This window comes from Dipteris shenzhenensis, chromosome 15 (assembly GCF_047967505.1).
Source record: "Dipteris shenzhenensis isolate YYH24624 ecotype China chromosome 15, Dip_SZ_1.0, whole genome shotgun sequence".
In the NCBI taxonomy this organism is placed as follows: domain Eukaryota; kingdom Viridiplantae; phylum Streptophyta; class Polypodiopsida; order Gleicheniales; family Dipteridaceae; genus Dipteris; species Dipteris shenzhenensis.
Window position 1 is genome coordinate 10,289,238 of NC_141610.1, and position 24,752 is coordinate 10,313,989.

The following is a 24,752-nucleotide window of genomic DNA, read 5'->3' on the forward strand; positions in this document are numbered from 1 at the left end:
CTTCTATGCAGCAACTTTGAAGTTTAGAAAAGGACAATGTAGAGAACCGATTTTAGCTCAACAAGTGCACGAAAGAGAAAGAAATCGCCAAGGGAGTTGTTCAAGGCGGTTGGAAAACATCATTGCTCAAGGCTCCTTCATCGTGAAAGCGATCTTTATGCAAGAAAGGATGACTAGGCCCATGAAGTACTGCATACTAAGCCAGAGAACTTTATATGCTCACATCTAGCTCAAGCCATCTTCCCAATGGTCCATAACAAGAAATTATTCAGCTTGTCACCATAAGCTCCATGTATATGTATATAACAGCATGCCCTAAAATATCGAGAAATCCCAACACTTGTCTCCATCCTATGAAACTCTGGTTTGTTTATGCTTTTCTATCAATGTTTTCATGTGAATGAAGAACTCTCTTTGTTACTCTCTTGGAAGCATTTATAAGAAACACACGCTTTTCTCACACCTTTGTTTTGTAAGACCGGTGCTTCATTAAGGACTTCATTGTTTCTTTCTCTCTCATCCAAAATTTCTGTTTGTGACTTTGAATATGGGATAAGAAACCACTGCTTCATTAAAGAATGTAATGTTGATAGGGTTAGGGCTAGGTAGAACATTTTATTGTTCGTTTGTCAATTGTCAATACTGATTGCAAAGAGAGGAGAACAATAGGAGACTAGTCTACTGTTATCGTTGGAGTATCATGTATACAATTTCTTCTTTTTAACCCTATAGTTTGATAGGAATATGTTTTCTAACCTACCTAACATAGAGGCAAAATAGGTGATGGTTGAGGTACAAGCTGATTCAAAGTACATGCTTCATGGTGCCAGATAGGCAAAATTACTAGAGTAACCCATGACATATTCTCGATGGTTCACTTAAGTGATCACATGGTAATAGCAATTTGATAATGTGCAAAAGTTGAAAAGGATAATCATGACAATCACAAGGGAATGGAGAAATCAGCAGTAGGACAAACCACAAACAAAGCATCCACCAAAATCACCAAAAGTAACAAACTATCATTTGCAGAACTTACAAACTTTTGAGACATAGATATTGCAGACTTGATATCCTTCGCAAATCAAACCAGCTTGTTTCTGGTAACAGATTCACCATCTTGAACGACACTAAAAGAAATCACGACCTGCCTCAATTTCATCTTCCTCTTCTGAGTACGCCTCATACTACTTTTTTTTTGTCATTCTCACAAATAAGATTGACACTGGCTAGTTTAGATGCACTAGCATCACCAATAGTCGTCCCCACAAGCACATTTCCCTTCCTTGAGCTACTTTTTTTTGTCATTCTCGCAAATAAGATTGACACTGGCTAGTTTATATGCACTAGCATCACCAATAGTCATCCCCACAAGCACATTTCCCTTCCTTGAAGATGTGAACTCGGTTTGCATCTCTGAGAAAAATAGTTCGCTGCTCTATCACTGATATAAGAGCCGTGGTTGCATGACAGTCATTACAGACACGAAGATTTTTGACAACGTGTATGGGTGACCCTTCGGGTGTATTGATTAGGGCACACGCAATAGCCAGCGTCTCATTGTGCCCACATAACCAATCTTTCTTTGCATCAATCGATATGCCAGGTGATACCCAATGCAAATCCAGGACATGCCCACTCTCTCTGATTTTGAGGGAAAGATCTTCTAGCCTTGCATATATATTTTCTCTCTGAGAATGTCTTGTATCCCCCACCAAAAATGAATGAACAATTCCATCAATGTCAGTCCACCAGCTCTGTCCTGGGTTCTTCCATGCTTGTTCGTTTACTCTCAATGCCTCAATCTTCTTCTTGTCCTCCTCCATATTAGCATCTGCATAGATGTTAGACATTAAGACATAAGCTGCAGGATCTTTTTCATCCAACTGCACTGCATGTTCAAAAGCATGTCTTCCAAGCTCCACATTACCCCACTTTCGACAAGCACCCAGCACAGTATGCCACACCACAAGGTTAGGATGGAAAGGCATCTTCTTAACCATCGCTATTGCCTCCTCTAGTTGCCCTGCACGGCCAAGGAGATCAATCATGCAGGTGTAGTGGTCAATAGTTGGAGTGATGCCATACTCTTTGCTCATAGCATCAAAGTACTGCTGGCCCTTCTCCAATAGACCCGCATGACTGCATACAGTAAGAACACTTTGGAATGTGACCCTGTCTGGCTTTATGTCTTCTGCTCTCATTCTCTTGAGCATATGGAAAACAATCTCACTTTCCCCTACCTGAGCATATCCTGTTATGAGTGCAGTCCATGAGACTACGTCTGGAATAGGAAGCTTGTCAAACACTTCATGTGCTTTAGCAAGAGAGCCACATTTGGCATACATATCAACCAAGCTGTTGCCAACAAAAAACTCTCTTTCCAACCCTTTTCTGCAAATCTCAGCGTGTATTTCTCGTCCCTTGTGTAAGGCTCCTATGATGCCACATGCTTTCAGGCTGGAAACAAACATGTAAGCATCCGGAGAGACACCCTCCAGCTGCATTTGTTCAAAACAGTTCAGTGCTTCCTCACCTAGCCCGTGTTCAGCATATCCTGTGATTAGTGCAGTATACAAAACTACATCTCGAACTGGAAGTTGGTTAAACACTTCCCGTGCTTTTGCAAGCGAGCCACATTTGACATACATGTCCACCAAGGTGCTGCCAACAAAAAGATCTTTCTCCAACCTCTTTCTTCTTATCTCAGCATGTATTTCCAGGCCCTTGTCTATGGCTCCTATGCTGCCACAAGCTTTCAAGCTGCAACCAAAAGTGACAGCATTCGGAGAGAGACCCTCCAGTTGCATGAGTTTCAAACAGTTCAGTGCTTCCTCCCCAAGCCCGTGCTCAGCATATCCCGCAATTAGTGCATTCCAGGAGACTACATCCCGAGCTAAAAGCTTGTCAAGCACTTCACGTGCTTTTGCCAGTGAGCCACATTTGGCATACATATCGACCAAAGTATTGCCAACAAAAAGCTCTTTTTCCAAGCCCGTTATGGCAGCCTCAGCATGTATTTCTTGGCCCATGTCTAAGGCTTCTATGCTGCTACAAGCTTTCAAGATGCAGAGAAATGTGACAGCATTCGGAGAGAATCCCTCCAGCAGCATCTGTTTGAAACAGTCCAGTGCTTCCTCACCAAGCTGGTGTTCAGCATATCCTGTGATGAGCGCATTCCACAATACTACATCTCGAATTGTAATATTGTCAAAAACTTCTCGTGCTTTCACGAGTGAGCCACATTTGGCATACATATCAACTAAGGTGCTGCCAACAAAAAGATCTCTTTCCAACCCCTTTCTGGCAATCTCAGCATGTATTTCTCGGCCTCTTTGCCCATCTTTCAGCCTAGCACAAGCCTGTAATAGGGCCATGAATGTGTACTCGCTAGGATGTACACAATCCTGAAGCATTTGGTGGTACAGGTTGAGGGCATGCTGTGATTCCCCACATTGTACATAACCCTTGATGAGAGTATTCCAAGAATACTCATTCCGATGAACCAACCTATTGAAAACCTGCTGTGCATCCCACATCCTTCCTACTTCTACCAACATTGGGACAATATGGTTCCCAAGAGATCTATGAGCTTCCAGTCCAATTTTGCACATGTAGGCATGCAAGCGCTTGGCATATGCTAAATTTTTCTTTTTCCTGCACGTATGCAGGATGCATGTAAAGTTTGCAATGGAAGGGGGCTGAGGGATCCGTTCCAAAGAAGCAACTAACTCCTCTAAGCTACGCATCTTCCCACCACTGTTCTCTCACAGATATCGTGATGTTGTTCACTAATTGAGTATATGCCCAGTTCTTCTTCTTTACACATCATGGAGGTCTAACTACATAAGAGGTACGTACAGAGTCTCCTTAACCTGCCTACTCAATGCCTGCAATTCTGCAGATATCTGATTTTTTAGAGATATGAAATCTCGCCAAGGTGCACCCATGCTTCTTTTTCACATCACTTCTGATAAGGGCCTTTCTCACCTTTGCAACATGATCCCACAAGCCTGCTGCGCCATAAATATTTTACAATAGCACATGATTGAATCCTAAAACACTGGTCGGGAGCATGCTCCACTCCCTTCAGATCTTCATGGATTCTACAAGCACCAAGCAATCTCGACCATATGATGACAAAAAGGAGCACTATTTTTGGGTCCATCTCATCAACCGTGCAGTAAACATATGTTCAAATGCCATAATGTAACGAAGTCCCCTAATTGTCCTCTTTGCCAAAAAGGATAAATCATGCTATCATATTGTTTCACCATGCAAGTTAAGCCGTAGCTGAGCAACTTGCCATCGACTACATGTCCCATGTGATAGTATACGCTGAGAATGCTGACACAGGTGATTGTATCTGGCTTTATGCTATTTTACTGATTGAATTCCAGGGCCTCCCATCTTGGACGTATGCTAAATTATGACATTCCTGCTGAATAGAATCTACCGAGGGATACTATTAAGCACAATCCTTATGTCGTCTACATCCCCCCACTTGCCATGCATTTGAATAACAGTTGACCCCAAAATGTCATCTAGCTGGCACCCAAGGAAGCAAAGGTGATCTTACTTGCTTTGAAGCCTTCAATCCGCATCCCCAGATATAGCTCTAGGGCCTCATTGCCATCCTTACTGTATGTAGATGCTGTAATCATGGCATTGCAAGTGATTACATTCCTTTGAGACATTTTTCCAAACATGGCGTTTTCTGCCTCCGACTCCTCACATTCACAAGGGCTGTCCCAACAACAACATGTGACCTTCTCATGCATCCAGAGCAGATACGGCGATTAGCACTTCTAGCTTAATTGCTGCCGTCGTTGTCCACGAAACAGCATGTCAGTCAGCTAAAGTGTTTGCTTTTCCCGGCAACATCCAACTCCCACACTTGCCATTCATATTGACACGTGAATTTCCCACAGCTACTTTTCACAATGCCTATCCAAGGCATACATTGCAATCATTCCAAGAGCACATCCTTCCAAGACTGCCAAGCTGGCACAGACATCAAGCGAGCAGATGTAGATTATCTTGTTTACATCCGACAAAATTTTGTTCCATATTTAGCAGATGCTTAAGATTGCTGCTTTCAAGATTGACTCTTTTCTAGGACTGCCAAGCTGGCGTGGACATCGAACGAGAAGATGTAGATTATCTTATTTAGTTCAACCTACGCTGAGCTAACAATAGTTCAATTGGCACTGCCAGATATAGGATTTCCTTCACAATACCCTATATCCTTTTTGAATTTTTGGTCAATTCGCTGCCTTCCAGGCAACGCTATAGTTACACTTTTGTAAAAAAGTGTCCCACACAGTTTCTTGCCAAGTGGCCCCCTTCCAGTTTGGTTTTCTCTCTCTCTCTCTCTCTCTCTCTCTCTCTCACACACACACACACACACACACACATTGCAAATCAGTCAGACTTCCTATGGATGGGCTTCCATCACAGGTGTTGCAAATTAATCATCCAATCATCTTGACAATTGTTTTGCTTTGATAGAACCAATTTGAAGGGAGTGCTCACGAGTACTTGTACTCACTTGTTTCTTAATTGTATGTTTGCATGTGATCCTAATACTAACATAGCAATATTTTCCTTCTGAATTTAGACATGAAAAGATCTCTCGTTTGTAATGAGCCTTGTGGATCTCACTAAAGTTATGATTGGATAGTACCCTATGGGGGAAGTTAACCACACTCCACCTGGGTTTCAACTATAAACACTAGGTTCTACAAGCTATGCCTAACGTGTGGGCTATAAGCAAAAGATTGGGGAAGATAGAAAGATAAAGTCAACACATCAAATAAATCCCGTAAGGGAGAAACAAATGCACTAAAAGTCTTCACATATAGATGGATAATTAAAATTTTGGATTCTAAAGTTGAAAATAGGATTGGGTACTCAATACAAAAATCCTATGCTAATTTGGGCCAAAAGCACTACCCTCTTAGCAAATTCTCAGGTTGTTCCCAACGCTGGCATGCTCTCGCCCTATCTATCATCAATGTTCCTCATGTTCCTCACGTGTTGTGCCCTCTCAGAGATTGCACCTCCTAGGATCAAACTCGTGGTAGCCTATGGTAACCCACTCTTCTAACCACCTCATGTAATTGAATCGGACCCAAGCTCATCGGAGATCCCCATTTCCCTTTCGTTGCATCCTATTCACAATGTCTATCCCAGGAAGTTGCTAAAATGTAAAAGGTTATACATGGAGTTTCACTTGAGCTTCAAAATATTGTTATATTCTTGTTTGCTTTCACCTACTCCCATTTGAGCCCATTGACTATCCTTTGAATAGTGTGTTCTAAGAAATCATGCATGAGGTCCCAATTCACCTTTGAAATATTGTTATATTCACCTACTCTATCGTCATATCCTTGTATGCCTTCATCTATTCCATTTGAGCCCTACTGACCATTCTTTGAAACTTATGTTCAAAGAAACAGGTAAGAGAACTTACGTATCCCTCACCTGCCACTCTCCATTAAGGGAGTGATCTCTTCTAGGATGTGAAAGAATTCTTGCTCTCCTACATTCCCTGAGCTATCCCGACCTAGCTTTACCGAGTTGGATATCAATATGTCCCTCGTGATTGTCATTTGGACTTTTTGTGCATTGGTGATCTTGTTATGGTCGACCACTAATTGGAGTAGCGGTTTCCTCTCTATTGCCAACTTGGATGTGTTGGGTTTCATAGAGTGCCTGTGGTCTGTGACTGACACAAATCCTTAGACATGTGATATCCTTTTTCATGTGGCATCACATAATACACCCTACAGTTGCATGTTGCTATGCATGTCCTTGGCCTCTCACAGTAATGGCAAGCAATTATTCCTTTGGTGTCAATTGGCAATCCAAGTGGGCATTTGTTCTTCATACTCCATCAGTAGCTCTAGACTTGAGGTCATGGAAATCAAATGTTAATTCTTTACACATTTAGTAGATGTACTAACTTGTCCATGAGGAAGCTCAATTTTCAAAGGCACATGAAACTTAGTAAGTGTTGAGTGAGGCTACTTGTTGAGCTCTATCATGCTCTTCTCCGACATAGACATTCCTTCATCTCATCTACTAATGTAATGGACGTGGCACTTCCTTATATTTATTTGCTATTCTTACCTATAGAATATTAGGGCATTCAAAACCCATATGCCCAAGCTCACCCTCTTCCTTAGTCAATATCCTACCCGCTCAAGGTTTATAATCTTTTCATTTCGTGCTCATATTGCTTTTTTATTCCCCCTCAAACATATCTTTACTGTCACAATTCCCTTTCCTCATATCTCTTCTTCTCCATTGCCCCTATTTGCTCATGGATTCCACTATAATGTTGTGATCTGGAGCTGGCTTGGTCTTTCTTTTCTCTCTAAATAATTGGAAAGGTAATTAGTAAGTGATACATAAACTTGTAGGAGCAACAGACATATTCACTACTTTAGTGGCTATCCAGTACAATGGGCCAGATCAATACATGGTCATGGTAACCTTTGACCGTGATGTGGACAGCAACGATTCTTGCAGTCTCAAAGAGAATTTTCCTTATAGTATAAGGCAATGTTTGTGCACTTGGAGATCAATCAATTGCATTCAAGCACATTCACCATGTTCATGGTTCTCTATTCTCCCTTTCTTGTTAAGTAGATCATTTCAATGACTCAATATGGTGCATTGGTGCACGTGCTTGAAATTGCTTAGTCTACACAATGCAACATATCATGCAATGAAGAGGATGCATATTCGCATTGATAGTGCAACCTCATATCTAGAAAAACAAGCATGTGCTTCAAAGAAAGCTCCCACTTTCAGGTTTTGTGCAGCTGCTCAATCCCTAACACATCTTAATTCATCATTATTTTGGGTGCCAAGGATTGATGCCTATGGTGAGAATGTGAGTGTCATTCGGAAGCATTCCTTTTAAACTAAAAGCCTTGAGATTTCCATCTACAAGAACTGGGTGCATTCATCTTTTGTTTTGTCTTTTGGCTTAGTGAATACTCTTGCTACCTTCAATTGCTTATTCATAGAGTTTTTGAATGAATTTTGGTTAGTATTTTTTATGACATTTAGTCTTCTGAAAAAGGAAAACCAAAAATGAGATGATGCATCTAAACAAGGTTTTGAAAATCTCAAGACTAAGAAACTTATATGCAAAAAAGAGTAAATGTTCCTTTTATGATGGGAAGATTAAGTATCTAGAACACAATCTGTATGAGGACAGGGTACAGATGGATCCTAGGGAGTTTGAGAAACTGAGGAATGGGCTTACTTCATAAAATGCCAAAGAGATAAAAGGATTTTTTGTTCTAGCTAGTTGTTATCAAAAGTGTATTAAAGACCTTGCCGAAATTTCTTGCGCTTTGATTAATTAGTTGAAGAAAGGGACCACCATTGATTGGAATGATAAGTGTGAGGAGATTTGTGGGAGAGCTTTTGAAAATTGAAGGGAGCATTGAAAAAGGCTCCAATGCTTAAGATTTTAGAATTCAATAAGGAAATCGTTTTCATTGTGGATGCTATTAATGTTGCCGTAGGGGAAGTACTCTATAATGATCATAGGTCCATTGCTTTTGAGGGTAGGGAATTGAAAAGAATTATCCCATACAAGACTTGGAATTGTTGGATTTGGTGCACACATTGAAAGTATGGAGAAGCTATCTATTAAACAACACTTTTACTTGCTACTATAATTTAAAAATTATGTGCAAGTGGTTGCCATGTAAAATGTAAAGCTGTGCATGTTAAAATCACTATGAATCTTAGTCCTCATGACCTTTTCACCAATGACAATGGGAGTGTACCTATGTACTTCAGCATGGGATCTCCAAGGCTAACATGGTTTTGTCATTGTGGAAAAACTCAAAGGTAGGCCAATCCATTTCTATCAAGACAACAAATACATCATTTGATATTTCTCGAGCCTCTTTAAAGAATAACATTAGACTTCATGGGCTCCAAAAGAAAAGAAAAGAATACCTAACCATGATAGCAAATCGACATCAAATTTTGGTTGAGCTCTATTTTATGCCATCCAGCTAAGTTGACTTAAGATATACTTGTCATCCTCACATCCAATGAGAAGAAAAATAGAGTAAACCAAGTCCTAGAGTATGTGTTGACATCGAGAAGGATTCACTCTAGGGTGAGTACCTATAGTTTTTACCTCACACAAGCCAAGACTCTATTAAGATGACTGGTTCTCTCGACTAGCATGGTGTGAGCTAGTGACCAAAGGGAAGGACAAATAAAGTAAACAAAGTCCTAGAGAATATGTTGACATGCAAAAGCATTCCCTCTAGGCTCAATACCTATGCTTCTTACAGCAACACATACCAAGGCTCTACTAAGATGACTTTATTTCTCCACTCACATGGTGTGATCTAGTGAGCAAAATAGAAATGGTGTGGCTCAAGATTTCATCACAACACACACACACACACACACACACACATAGAAAGAAGGCCTATGAGAAAGAAACCCAAATATAATAGTTAAAACTAAAGAGTGGAGCCACTAAAGTGGGCATCCACTCATATGCATATCCCATCCCTGGTATAAAAATGTATACATGACACCTACAAGGACAAGTGGAAGACTAGCACAAAGATGCTTGCCACCTCATCCTACTTTCCCAATTCTATAATATTATCCATGGACTATGCATAACCACCTGTTCAATGCACACATGGGGCCATCCAAATGGAAGGGCTATCACAAGAGAGAGATTGATTCCTAAATGATGGATTCTATGTCATCCTATTCTATATTATTCCTTCCACATCATCTTGCATAGATTTATATTAAACACTACACTATTGGTCATTTCTTATCATTTACATTTCCCACCAACTAGATATGGAATGTGTAGCATTCCCATGCTTGAGTTAAGCTCCTGAAGATAGTTTTTTGTATTTGAGCATCGAGCTTGTTGAACACTTGAAAGATTGTCATTTCTCACACAATTTGTATGACTCCTCATGGACTGCTGGAGCCTTCACTCAGCCCCTACAATGGTGCATGCCTTCTTGTCAAAGCCCCTCAAAAGACATCCAACATAGATGTTTAACACTAGCGTTTGCACCATCAAATCCTTCAATCAGCCCCTACAAATGTTGCACACCTTCTTGCCAAGATCCTCAAAGACCATCCAAGGTAGATGTTACACACTAGCATCTGCAACTCTCGACTTACACTACTAGCCTCTTTGCATACACCACTGAATGGAAATCAATACTCAACACGCATCTCCATTCCAATTTCCTAATTAACAATTGACCATCACCTCTACTATCAACAATTGACCATCACCTCTACTATCCAAACTAATTTATGCTTACATAATAAAAGTCAAACTGATGCTAGCTTGCTCCTAATTTAGAAAGTTGCCCTAGTAAAATACAATTCATGCTATCAATGTCATATCAACATGTCCTAGATCAAATACCCACTATTGACCTAATAATCACATTTCATAACTCTCAAGGGTCACAAAACTTGTATGCTACATTAATAAACCCAAAAATGGTCACTCTATCTAGTTTGAGAGGGGGATTTTTCCAACATATCCTCCTTGTAGTGGCAAGGGGGAACACCAAAGAGCTTTAAAACACTATCCCAATGAGATCCCAATCATGCTACAACCACTAATCCACATTATCATGCTTATTAAGCATAGTGTCACAATCAAACGATCAAAAGGGAGGACGGATGAGAGAAATGTATGATCAACAATGCATTATTTAACTCCTCAACTCAGCATCAAGGTTCATGCATAAGACATCAGCTATGAAATCAAAAAAGATAGAGATGAAAAAAATGTTTCTTCAATTTATTGTACATCAACTATCTCCTCAAGCTCGATAGCGGCTTTCTCACTTACTAGGTCTCTTCAATGATCATATAATCAATGAGTTTCTTCTTGAATATCCTATACGGCAACTTCCATAAACATTACCAATGTCTTAGTTGCTTGACTCTTAGCTCCACAAGGCATTTCTTTTGAGCCATGAAACTCAAGGAATCAATTTGAGAATGGGGAGTGTCACTACCAACCCCAAATTCATCACAACTACAAGAACGAACCTTCAAGGCTTCCATCTCATCAACACTTTCTTTAGCAAACAACTCTTTTAGTGCTTTGGTGTCAATACTGTGTAAACAAATTAAAAGATAAGAACACTAAGCTTCTTTTCCCTTGTAAGAGAACCCTTAGATGATGCATATGTCCTATTAGTTTTTACAAAGGGGTGATTTCCATATTATTATCGCCTCCTCCGTATTAGTAAAGACACATGGAGCCTTTGGAAGTACAACCCTATTATTATTTCTTTGTGCCAACTCCCTCATCTTTTCTTAAGCTCTCAAGTCCTCTCATGTATCATTCATATTCCTCTCACCACCATAACCAACTGTGCCCAAATGCAACATCCCATATTCTTGAAGATATGCATGGGGTCTAAGAGGTGATTGGTAGCAATTGACCTCAATAACTCCATTCATGGAAGACTGGTAGCCTTTTCATCCTAGGTGGTGGATTTTCTTTGTTAACTCTCCATGAATTAGCCAATCACTTGCATTCAAGGTAGATTATTTTAGATTGGGTGGTCATGCGGGATGATTAGAACACAAACATCATATGTTAACTTGTTCAAATGTCAAGAATATTATTCCTCCAATCAATCACCACAAACAAGACAAGCATGATATCTAGTTGTACATGCATAAGAGCAAGGGTTAATACTGCACATCTTAAGATGCATAGCTTGCAAGGAGGAACTTAAGCACTCTCGACATCTAGGAAATTCACACACAGTCTACATCAAGGTTCCTCTGATCAAAATATCATGACTATTCCTCTGAGCTCTAGCGATATCATCGATATGAGACCCCCTCCACAAAGATGTATAGATCCTTTACCAATGGTTCCATTCATATGTCCATATTCTTTTACTTTTACTTCCTTGGGATAGGAAGGGAAATCATAAGGTATCTATTCTTTATAATCAATCATGGGGGGATTTGCACAAGCTTGCCGTGGCTTTCGACAGTTATGAAAAGGATTCCGTCATCTTGCAAGATTTCCAAACTAGAGTGGAAGTCTTGGAAACCGCCAATGAAGATGTTTTTCAAGAATTTACGAAAGTTCAACAGATGCTAAGGCATTTAGATGAAGCTGTTGCACAGAGTGAGCAAAAAGTGAAGGAGATGAAGGAGAACATTCGCAGCCTTACGATGAGGGAGGAAGGAATCAAGAAACAACTTCGTCATGTACAAAGCAAGACTGTGGTATTGACGCCTCAATAGTTAAATCGGATGCATATCTTGCTATGCTGCAGGGTCCGAAATGCATGGTCTGCCATACCCCTGACAAAATATGAAGAGGGGAGAGGAGAAGAATGGAGATGAGGAGAGAGGGCATAGCTAGAGAGCACACCACAAATGACTAATTTTACACTAGATTTAGTTGAAAATGTAGAATATATATAAACCCTTAGGGTTAGGGTTAGGGGATCTAACCCTTTCCTTTATAGCACTCTATTGGGTTAGTGCTATGCACATATGACCACATGATGGTTCTATGCACAGGTGATCACATGATGTTGAGTGTGAACTCTCAACACCTTCCCTCAAGATCAACATCATGAAGTAGGCCTTCCCTCAAGATGATGATTTTGGAGAATCGAAAAAGGACTGAGCATTACATTCCATCACAACCCTTTAATGGGAATGTCCTTCCTCTGCGTCAAACTAAGAGCTAGTCGGTGTTTCTCGAATAGCTCTTTACCGAGTGGTTTGATAAAGATGTACAACATTCTCTTTTCTATCACAATGCTACAGTGTGATGTCACCAAGCAACACTCTTTCTCTGATGAAGTGCTCTCTAACATCAATGTGCTTTGTCCTAGAGTGATATATTGGATTCTTGGCCAATGCTTGAGCCAATTGATTATCATAGTATATTGTTGTTGGCTTTGACTCATCAAAGTAATCTATTTCTGACAATAGTCTTTTGAGCCATATAGCCTCACATGCACCTGTAGTGAGTGCTCTATATTCTTCTTCAGTCAAAGATAAAGAAATAGTTGGTTATTTGTTTGACAACCATGATATAGCACCTTGACCAAGGAAAAATGCATATCCCTGTGTCGATCTCCTAGTCTCATGATCTCCGGCATAGTCACTATCACAGTATCCATGCAACCGTGGATGACTTCCTCTGTATTCTATCCCAAACTATCTTGTACCTATGATGTATCTCAAGACTCTTTTGGCTGCATTCCAGTGAGACTGTTTTGGATTTGCCATAAACTGTGCTAGTGACCTTACTGCATAACAAATATCTGGCTAAGTGATAGTCAGATATATAAGAGATCCAATGAGCTACCTGTAGTACTTGTCATTGACTATAGAATTTTCTAAATCTTTAGTAAGTTTCAAACTCTATTCCATGGAGTGGCTACAATCTTGCAATCTACCATATGAAACTTCTTCAGGAGACTATCAACATACTTGAGCTGACTCATGAATGTGCTATTTGAATCTCTCCAGAACTCAATTCCAAGACAATAGTGCATAAGTCCAAGATCTTTCATGTTGAACTTTGTAGAAAAGTCTTGTTTTAGTTTTCTGATGAAGCTATCCTTGTTTCCTGTCGCAATTAGATCATCTACGTATAAAAGTGCAATAGTAATGTCTTCCCCTTGAACTTTGTAGTAGAGAGTATGATCTACATTGGACTTAATGTATCCCAGATCAGCAAAATACTTGTCGATTTTGCTCTACCAACTTTTGGGTGCTTGCTTTAAGCCATAGATACTCTTCTTGAGATGCCAAACCTTATTCTCCTTTCTTGGTTCAACATAAACTACTGGTTGTTGCATGTAGACTTCCTCGTCTAGATAACCATTGAGAAATGCATTCTTGACATCAAGCTGATACACATTCCATTTGCTGAGTGTCGCTAGTGATATCAAGAACTGTATGGAATCCATCTTTGCTACTAGAGCATAAGTCTCATCATAGTCTTGACCATATTGCTATGCAAATCCTTTTGCAACTAGTCTGGCTTTGTATCTTTGAATACTACCATCTAGATTGTACTTCACTTTGTATACCCATTTGTTTGCTATGGCCTTCTTTCCTGGTGGAAGGTCGCATAATTCCCAAGTATTATTCTTATACAAAGCATCCATTTCTTCATTCATAGCAGTTTGCTATTCTGGCTTGTTTATTGTGTCTTCGAAATACACTGGCTCTTCTATAGCCATGATGATAGTCATAAGAGCATAGTTTTTTGTTTCAACCTGAATTGCTTTGCCTTTCTAAGCATATGTCAATCTGGTTGGTGGTCTACTTTCCCTAGCAGACCATCTGAGCTGCTCTGGCTTTGCTTGAGGTGTTTCTGGCAATTCTTGCTCTTCTTCATCAACCTATTCTGTAGATGACTGTGAAGTTGATGCTTCCATATCCTGTGTATTTGAGGTTTTCCATTTTGATTCCTCATCGAAGATTACATCTCTGGAGATAATGACCTTGCGGTTGATGGGATCATACAACTTGTATGCTTTGCTTTCTTCACTGTAGCCAACCATGATGCATTTGCATGACTTTGCATCCAATTTCCTACAATGATCATCATGTATGTGGGCATATGCTATGCAACCAAATATGCAAAGATGCCCAATGTGTGGCTTGTGTCTAGTGAATGCTTCATAAGGAGTCATACCTTGTATCGGTTCGGTAGGAAGCCGATTAAGCAAATAGTTTGCAGTGGCTATTGCTTCTACCCAATACTGATTCAGAAGATGATTTTCACTAAGCATTGCTCTAGCACTATCTGCTAAAGTTGTCCCATTCTTCCTTTTAGCTCTTGCATTCTACTGAGGAGTATCTGCACATGTGAATTGTCTTCGAATGCCGTGATTTCTGCAAAAGTTCATGAATGCTGAAGACATGTATTCACCTCCTCTATCTGATCTCATGACTTTGATCTTTTTTCCTATCTGGTTTTCTACCATGGCTTTGAATTCTTGAAATCTAGAAAACACTTCATATTTCTCTTTCAGAAAGTAGGCCCAACATAACAACACTGCATCCATCATGTTCACCCTTGCCATGGCTAGACCCAAAGAAATTCCACATCATGTTTAGACCGATTAGGGATTTGAACCTTGAGACGAAGTAGAATCCATGTGTTGATTTAAATTGAGAGGCAACACCATTTGACCACACCCAATGTTGTTTTATATTTTCTACATGGGGATTTTCCTTTTTCAGCCATTCCTAATGCAGTAGAAAATCATGATGCACAAATAGGGTATCATGTTCCCTATCATCTAAAATGTAGAAATGGTAAGTGCATTGCACTGACTTGGACTCCTGTGAGTCAACAAGAAGATTGGCATCAAGCATGGAAGAATCAAGCAAATGACTGTATGTGATATGCACAAGAATTTTAATCTGCTTGTTGTACTAGTGAGCACTTTGTATCTCATCTTGTTCTTGAAAAGAATAATTTTTTCCAAAATCTATGACAGATACAATAATGTCACGGGGAAAATTGGCAAGGCATGTCCTGAACTGCTTATCTTGCTAGCTGGCCGTGAAATTGTAAAGCACATATTTTGGGATGGATTGAACCACATGACGTACAAGCTCCCTTGGTTGGGTACTCTTATATGACAGTAGCCATCTCTTTTTATTGGATCCTTCAACATTGAAATTTTCAAATCTCCTCCATTTTAGAGCAACTTGTTTGTCTTCCCTCATTTCATTTGGATAGACATTGAATGTCTTCTTCTTCAACTTCAAACTGCAATGCTTGCATGTGCCGCGAATGCATTCAATCCTATGTAACTCACAATCTCCCTTTGGACAAACCACTGGCTCCCACAGAGACCTCAGGCTACAAAACCTGCCCTCCCTTGCAACACATGATGAGGATCCAGGTGGCCTATATACTACGCATTCATTGGGGAGGCATGGGCATTCATAGCTTGCTGGGCTAGGTCAAAGTCTATGTGTGTTTTGCAACAATAAACATTCCTCTCTTTGAGTTTCTTGATGTACCAGGGCTTACAATGCTCAAATCTCCTCTGCCCAATTGAAATGTCCAGATTCTGATCCACAAACTTGAGATACAACTCCGTCTACTAACCCAACATGCGGGAACAATAGAACAATGAGCCCCCTTTTTGCAACTACTAAAAGAATACAAAACACTATATCTAATTAAAGTATATAATGAAGTAAAACAATTTTCAACCACTGCGCTGGTCTGGGACAATCGCAATTTCAATCACCGGGCTGGTGGTTTAGGACATGACATTTTAGGATAGTCACAATTTCAACCACCGGGATGGTTTAGGACACTGTCACAGTTTCAACCACCGGGATGGTTTAGCCTGACAGTCTCAACTTCACATATTAGACAATAACAAGTATATTTCTTTTCATTTCTAAATTTACCATTAGAAAATAACAATATATTGCTTTTTATTTTTGAATTCCATAATTTAACAGTGGTATATGACCCCAATAGTAGGAAATTAAATTTAACAAATTTAATACTAAGAAACACAATAATTCCAACCACCGGGTTGTTAATAACTAATGTTTGTTCAACCACGCTGGTTTAAGACAATCACATAACTGGTGATTGAACTGAAGCAGCTATGGTTGCATGATGTTCCAACCACTAGGCTAATTTAGTAAAATAATAATATATTATGAAATATATTGCTGTTAATTTCTACTCAACCATGCCACCGGTTTGGACAACAACTAATGTCTATTCAGCCACGCTAGTTCCAGACAATCACATCACTAGTGATTGACCTGAACCAGCCTACGGTTCCATAATGTTCCAACCATCGGGCTAGTTTAGGAATATCACATTTAGTCCAAGCCTAGTTTAAGAAAAGAAACAACTAAACTATCCCAAAGCTCAATCACAAACAACCACCGAGCTAGTTTAGGCACCAGTGACCTGTGTTGTATCTAGCATGTGTATGATGTGAGCTCCTCAAACACCTTTCATCCCGTCCGCTTCTTACAGATGTCCTTTCTATTTGGAGAAACTCTCGTATTTTCCTGCCAAAACTTTGTCACTGTAGCAATGACTTCTACACTTAGGTTGTCTCTCCTTTTCTTGCATTCTATTGAAGCCCACAGACTTCTCGGATCGGGATGATCATGCATTACTTTTGCTCTACGTTCAACTGCTAGAGCCATGTTGGTCCTTCTAATTGACAACATCTTTGACATTATGTGCCCAAGCCGTTTCTCCTTTGTTTCAGGGGACACCAACATGGCTAATGTCACCCTCTTTGCCAGCTAGTTGATCTAAGCTGTGCACCCATTTCACTTCCTGTAGGCCATTTCTTAGGTTAGAGGGCATCGCCTCTTGGGCATGCATCTCCCAAGGTTTGTTACTCTATGGACTTTAGGGTGTAGGCTAAAGCTTATGAAGACTCGAGACTGGTAATCACTTGAATGGCCTGATGTTACTGCCTCGAATGCTCCCACCAATTTTGACACCACAACTTGTGTTATTTGCTCCAATGGCAATGATCGAATGCGCGTATTCCTTATCATTCTGCTTTACTCCATACAATCAATTAATCGGGCTCCATTTATGGCCACTGGGGGTGAACCCCACAATGAAGGCCTTTCTCCAACTTGATTTTCTCTTATGGGGTGAGAGGCCTATACCATTGGCTTGCTTTGCCCTCCAAGTTGAGACCAAATGCATTGGCCATTTCTAGGCCCCTAGGAGTACCTTGCAAATTTGCTCAAATGGCTCCACATGGGAGACCGGGTCTCCTTCTCCAAGGAACTTAGTCATTAACTTGGAGATTACTATGGGTCGGCTCCTTGAGGGATTCGCAATCCTTATGGGAAACACTGGTGTAGGTGGAGGTGGCATGGCCCCCCTTCCCAAGGCATTCACCAAGATGCACATTGCCTCATCAGTTAACACTATTTGAGCGGCTGGCAGGGGTGGTGTTGCTGTGGGTCTGACGAGACACAGGGATGGCCTTAAGCCTATCCCTAGTGGTGGTATCCATATAGTTACTAGTATCCGCATTGAAATAGATGTGCCAAGGCCTGTATTCATCAGTGCGACAGGTATGGATGGAAAGGGATGTACTCCTAGAGGAGGTGGGCCCTGGGGCATGGGAACATTAGTTCCATGCGATGCGATAAGGTGGAAACTGTGATGCCCCATAGTTGACGAAGGTTGGTGGCACATGGGTTGTTGGGGGTGTTGAGATATCGAGCTCCACTCGTCATATGCCAGGGTGACCATTGTGCATTTATGTCACTGACTTGTTAGCTGCAGATACAGTTGGTACACCGCCCATGAATAATAGCTGGATGACAGCTATCTTGATGAGTGGCTCAATTAGTATGCCACCTTAATTAGCTGAGTTTGATTTGAGACCCACATATAGGGTTCACCTATTCTTTTATACTTAGAGCTCTTTTGGCTTTCACAACTAAGAAGAGGAAAACTATTTTCAGCCTCCACCTTTGTGTATATTCCCCCATTGTGTATGTGAGAAAGCTGCAAGTGAGACTCCTTCCTTCTCTCCCACTCTCTTCACAAGGGGTTCATAAGGTGCCCCTCCTTGGAAGTTCCTCGCATCCCCTCGGTTGGGATCTTGCCTTCTGAATTCCCTCATCCATGGATCTTCATCATCCATGTGTTCCCATTGAGAAGGTCTCGCATATGCGGAGGGTCTTATGTCTGCAAAGGTGGTTTTCATCCCGATCTATGGTTTGGGAGCTAGATGTTGCTGACCTTCCCTTCCTGCAGACATGCCAACAAACAAGTTCTCCATGTCAGTCGACTCTATTTGGCCTAAACGTCCGAACATGTTGGAGAATGTACCTCTCAGCCTGGATGCAACCGAAGGTGCAGGAGAGTTGGGAGAGGCCACACTAGTGAATGGGGCTTCAGAAGCCTATGGACTTGAGGGGTCTTACATTACTTCGTCCAAGCTCTCCGTCTCGTCAGAGCTAGATGGATCTTCCTGTCAGGGGCCTATTAACAAGTGGGGGCTAGGAATTGAGCTTTCGGATTCCCAGTTGTATTCAATGTGGATCTCGATGCCATAGCTTCTTTTGGCCAAAAGGATTCAAAGTATTCAATGTTCATTAAATTTTCTTGTTTTTGTAAAGATTTGACAAGTTCCTCAACTAACCTGATTATCTCCCCATTCTTTATTGCCTTCTCAGGATATTTTTGCATCATACTTTGAAGATGTTTAATAAAGGCATCCAAGCCTTTCATTTCATCTACGCCAATCTCATTTAGAGTCATCAGATTTTGGTATTGCATTTTCACTTGATGGGTTAAGCTTAGCCAAATGATATTTAATATGTGCAAGGCTAGGATCAAGAATTGTGATACATTTTTCAACATCATAGCCATGCTTCTTTTTGTAACTTCGAGTCCTTGATTTCCAGCAATGAATAATACTACTCACTTCCACCTCTATCAAGCCATTTTTATTTGGATTCCATTCACGTTTCTTTTGTAAGCACCCCTTATACAAACGTTTCACTATGTATTTTTTGGGAGACTCTTCAAAGGCTTTGGTTCATACCATTGAGCTTTGAATGTTATAGGCATTCCCTTTTGATCCCTTGCTATATGAGCAACCTTTGCCACCCAAATTGCATCACCTTGTTCATCCAACTCTGAATCTGCATTAGATGCCCAAACTGCAACAAACATACCCTCTTCAATCTCATCAGATGGTACAAACATTGGTAAGGGTTTATCCCCCTTCCTACCACAATATTTTCGAGGTAAAAGGCATTGCTATGCAGCCAGTAGCACAAGCTACCCGAAGATCAGTTGTTAATCAAGTGGGAGCACAGGCTAACCCAAGATATGATAATGCAACACCTAGAAGACAACAGAACTAGAATTGGAATAAGCAGCAAAGACAAAATAGTCAAGCATGCATTTATTGTGGGCTTGAGGATGGACATCGTCAAGGCCCTTAGTGTGAACTGTGGTGTAAACACATAAATGAAAGAGGCATATCCATTTGAATTTCACCCCTAAGCTTAATGCAAACCCTCCACCACAACCACCATCAGGGGTAAATGTGATCATTTTGGAGACAATTGTGGAGGAGTCCAAAGAGATCTTCTAGGAGGAGACTACAAGAATAGTTACAAAGATTCATAGTAAACATGATATCCAATAACTTGAATGTGAGTGTGATTGTTCAGAGTGTCAGAAGGAAGCTAAGGTGTCCATGGTTTAGCCATCGATGCATTAGTAATCACAAGAGCAAGAGCTAAGGCTCAAGTTCAAGCAAAACGCCCATTGGCATTTGATCCAAAACAATTGGTGGATTGGGAGGAATAGCAAGGAGTTAGGGATGTAGCCTTAAAGGCTATATACAAAGAAAATGAAGTGAAGAAAGATAGAAAAGAGGAGTCGAGTAAAGGAAACAAGGATCTGACATAGTTCTGACCGTGAAGGGAGAACAATCGGAACACAGCCCGACAATAGTCAGATGTAGATCAGATGAAGGAAGATAATGATACTAATAAGAGCAATGCCAGGTAACGTGTGTAAAAGGCCAAATGGTTGAGTTTGGTCTTCATTGTTGTATGCAACCTTTGAGAAATACTAGATCTAACACTTATTTCATTAATTTTGGACTTGTCAATGTACAAATTCATTTTTACATATACTTTTGGACTAGTTTTCAGATAAAATTTAAGAAAAACCCAATCTTCAAAGCACATATAAAAACATAAAAACAAGCATTTTTTTATATATTTTTTAAGGACATGAAACTAAAATTATAAAATTTAACGCAGCCTAGATAAGTTACATGAAAAAATAAGATTCGGTTGTTGTAAACTCTCTTAATATTTAATGGTGTTAATAAACACCTTCAAAAGTTAAGCCTGAGATAAGTTACAAAAAAAAGAGTGGTTCAATAATTGTAAACTCTCTTCATATTTATAATAGTGTTTAGGAAACACTTTCAAAAGTTACAAGTGGAAGTAGCAAACTCTCACAATATTTATAATTTAGGGGTTGAAAAACACCAAAAGTTACAATAAGACTCTCATTGGAAGGCAAATTACACCAAAACTTACAATAAGACTCTCACTAGAAGGCAAATTTATTTTCAAGACTACAGCCATTCAATTTGATGAATTTTCTATTTTCAAGTCTTTAGCCTAAATTCAACCCATTCAAGAGCTGAGCTCATCTCATCCTCATCGATGTAGTTAAAATTATAGAAGAGAAGTAAGGATTGATGAATTTTCTCCTGCATAACACTTTGTTTATTCCGAATGGCTTGCGCTTCCTCGGGGGAAAATCTTCCATAATGAGCCACACGCGAAGATATCTCACTTTAAAAGTCTATCAACTCTCTCCTATATGACTGCAATTTATCTATTTCAGTAGTAGCCATACTTATTTTTCTTTCCTGTTCCTTCTCTAAGCCCTTCTGACAAGCAAAGTCATCCTTCTCGTACTGGGTTAATGGAGCTGGATTTTGCTTTCTCTCCTCTCTCTTTCCTTGGTTCTCGGAAATCCATTCTTTGATGCTGCTAATGGCTTGCTCGACAGAATCGGTTACCTTAAAAAGATCCATAATGGCTGCAAGATGAAAGGAGTATGCTTGAGAAGAGGAGGTAAGGCTGCGGGCAAGATGGAAGGAGCAAGCTTGAGGAGAGGAGTAAGGTAAGAAGAGTAAGTGGAAGAAGTGTGGAGAGGAGTAAGGTAAGAAGAGTAAAGTGGAAGAAGTTTTTGCTGCGGGTGAGATATAGAAGACGAACAAGGTGAGGAAGGTAATGAGAGTGAGGAAAGATATAGAAGACGAACGAGGTGAGGAAGGTAACTAGAGGAGGTAAGGCAAGATGAAAGGAGTATGCTTGAGAAGAGGAGGCAAGGCTGCAAGCAAGATGGAAGAAGCAAGCTTGAGGAGAGGAAGGAGCAAGCTTGAGGAGAGGAGTAAGGTAAGAAGAGCAAAGTGGAAGAAGTGTTTGCTGCGGGTGAGATATAGAAGATGAACAACTACTAGGGGATTTATAGAACTACAGACTCATAATGTGGGATGAAAGATTTAGAATAAAGAATTGGTAGAGGCTGAGATGACTAGATGCAAGATCGTAATGCGAGACATGTGAGACATGTAAGATAGTGAGTACATTGAAATCTATAAAATAAATGATGGGATGCAAGACCGTAATGGGAGACATTTGAGACATGTAAGACAGTGATAGTACATTGAAATCTATAAAATAAAATGATGGAACACAAGAATGATATAATTAATAGAATCTCATCATGAGATATTCTTTTAATATAATATAAGTTAGTAATTATTACAATCTCATCATGAGATATTCTTTTAATATAATGTAAGTTAGACTTGTTGATGCAAGACCGTAATGCAAGACATGTGAGATGATAGATTTTGAGTACATTGAAATCTATAAAATAAAGTGATGGAACATAAGAATGATATAATTATTAGATTCTCATCATAAGATATTTATTGTACATAATAAATTAGACTTTCAAAAAAGTAAAACCTAACGTATTGTAATGAATAAATATCATAAAAAAATATCCTAATGTATTGCAACATTTAACATAAGTTTAAAAAACACTATCATTAATCAATACAAACAAGATAAAAATCTTCAAGGACTCATGTTTCTTTCTACATGTTTTACAACTAAATAGAGTCTGATGAGTCCTCTTGAGGCTGTGATTCTCTAAAAGTACATTGAGTCTCTACTTGTGTGGATGGTGTACATTGAGATTCTACTTCTGGTGCAATCGAGATAGACTTAATCTCTTTCTCCTTTACAAGATGTGATGTTGTAGATGCACATTGAGTCTCCACTTCTTGTGTAGGAAGAATGCATTGAGTCTCTAATTCAAGTGTAGACTGTAATGCTTCTACTTGAGGCTGTGATACAGAAGGAGACTGAATTGTCTCTTGTTTTTCTTTGGCTCCCTCAGGTTCTTCATTGAGTCCATCATGTTGTTTCCCAATGGTAGTAGTTAGATAGTGAACAGTCATAGCCACAAACTCTTGTAGCTCGAGCTTGGTATATGCTTCTATTCAGGCATGTTCAAAAATTTCATTGAGATACAACATGAAGTTGTAGGCGATTCTCCACCCACTACTAAACATGTCTTTCTGCTCCACTGCGAGGCATGTCTGGAAATTTGGTTGGTCTTGATGCTCCTTGATTTTCATAATCGTAGAAACTAACTTGTTTGCAGACCTGTCCATCATGACATATGACAAAGTGAATTTGTGTAGTAAATAGTAAGATGCATGTTCATAATGATATGATAAAAGAACACTTACCTGAACACCCCGTGAAAGCCTGTAAATGAATTGACAAACCAACAATGGTTGTCATCAAGATCCCATACTATCAGGCTCCAATGTGAACTACATCACCAATAAAGAGCGATAAGATTTATCACAATATTAAGTATTAATTGACACAATATTATAAATAAGAGAGTAAAAGAAAGATTGAGATGATACTTATTTCTCATAATATGGCACAAAGACAACTAGTATGCCATCCAAGTCTAAAGGTTGTAGAATTGAACAAACATCATCTACTGTCTTCTTGGTATCACTAAGTATAGCTGAAAGAAGAGAATCGAGCATACAGATTCTGTACTGATCTAGGAAAGTGAGATATAACCGTACTGCAGCAATAAATAAACAAATGTTAGAAGCAGATTGAATCAAATGATTGAAGTATCAAGCCAAGAGATGTTCATATCAAACCTGAGGATGGCCATCATGACTTTGTCATTAGCCTCTTTCAAAGGGTCGGAGAGGATTGTAACTTCCTCGCTACCAAAAGTCAAAACACGAGGTTGCTTGCTAATGATGACCCTAACCTCAAAAGAGCTCCCCATTTCGTCCAATACAGCGGTTACATTAGGACAACTTATGGGCGTAGCAACCAATGTTTCCTCTGGATGCTCCACCACGTTATCAATAAATGCCTTAATGATAGATGACATAAATGCATATAGATGCAAGTCTGTATATGTCAACAATGAGGTTTCACCGCCTCTCAAATTAAAAATTTGAGCAAGGAGCAAAAAGCAGTTATATCCGACTCTCCACCCACAACTGTGGTCATCATTTTGCTTTGCTGCAGGGCATGTTACATACTCTATTTGATCTTCTAAGTCACCCTCCATTTGCATAAGTGCATCTATAGCACCTACCAACTTTCGAGCCGATCTACACATCAAAATAGAAAACATAAATGAATGTGCGCATTGCATAGGATGCATCTCATTGACATAATTATGACACAAGTAGGTTATACTTACTCTGACACACTGCCATGGATAGATGCTATTGAATTGACAAAGAAGCATTGCTTGGCTAAGATGTCCACAATTACCAAGCTCCAATGCAAGCTGCATTATCAATTAAGAATAATTATTATTTGATATAATCCTCCATAATGTAAGAGATAAGCTAGGTAGGGATTGATACTCACTCCTCATGATATGCAGTAAAGATAACTCACGCCGCAGTCAAATCAATAGGTTGCAACCACTTAAAAACATCATCTATGGTCTTCTACTTATTGCTAAGTACACTAGAAACAAGAGGATCGACCATATATGCACATCTTTGTATATATAAGGGAAGCTATTGTAAAACCATACTACAATAAAAAGAAAAGAATAT

General features: G+C 39.7%; 1 pseudogene; it reads right to left on the reverse strand.

The window, feature by feature from the left end:
• Positions 1 to 1,152: 1,152 nt before the first annotated feature.
• On the reverse strand, positions 1,153 to 4,767 carry LOC147893335 (pentatricopeptide repeat-containing protein At1g15510, chloroplastic pseudogene; annotated as a pseudogene).
• Positions 4,768 to 24,752: the final 19,985 nt, after the last annotated feature.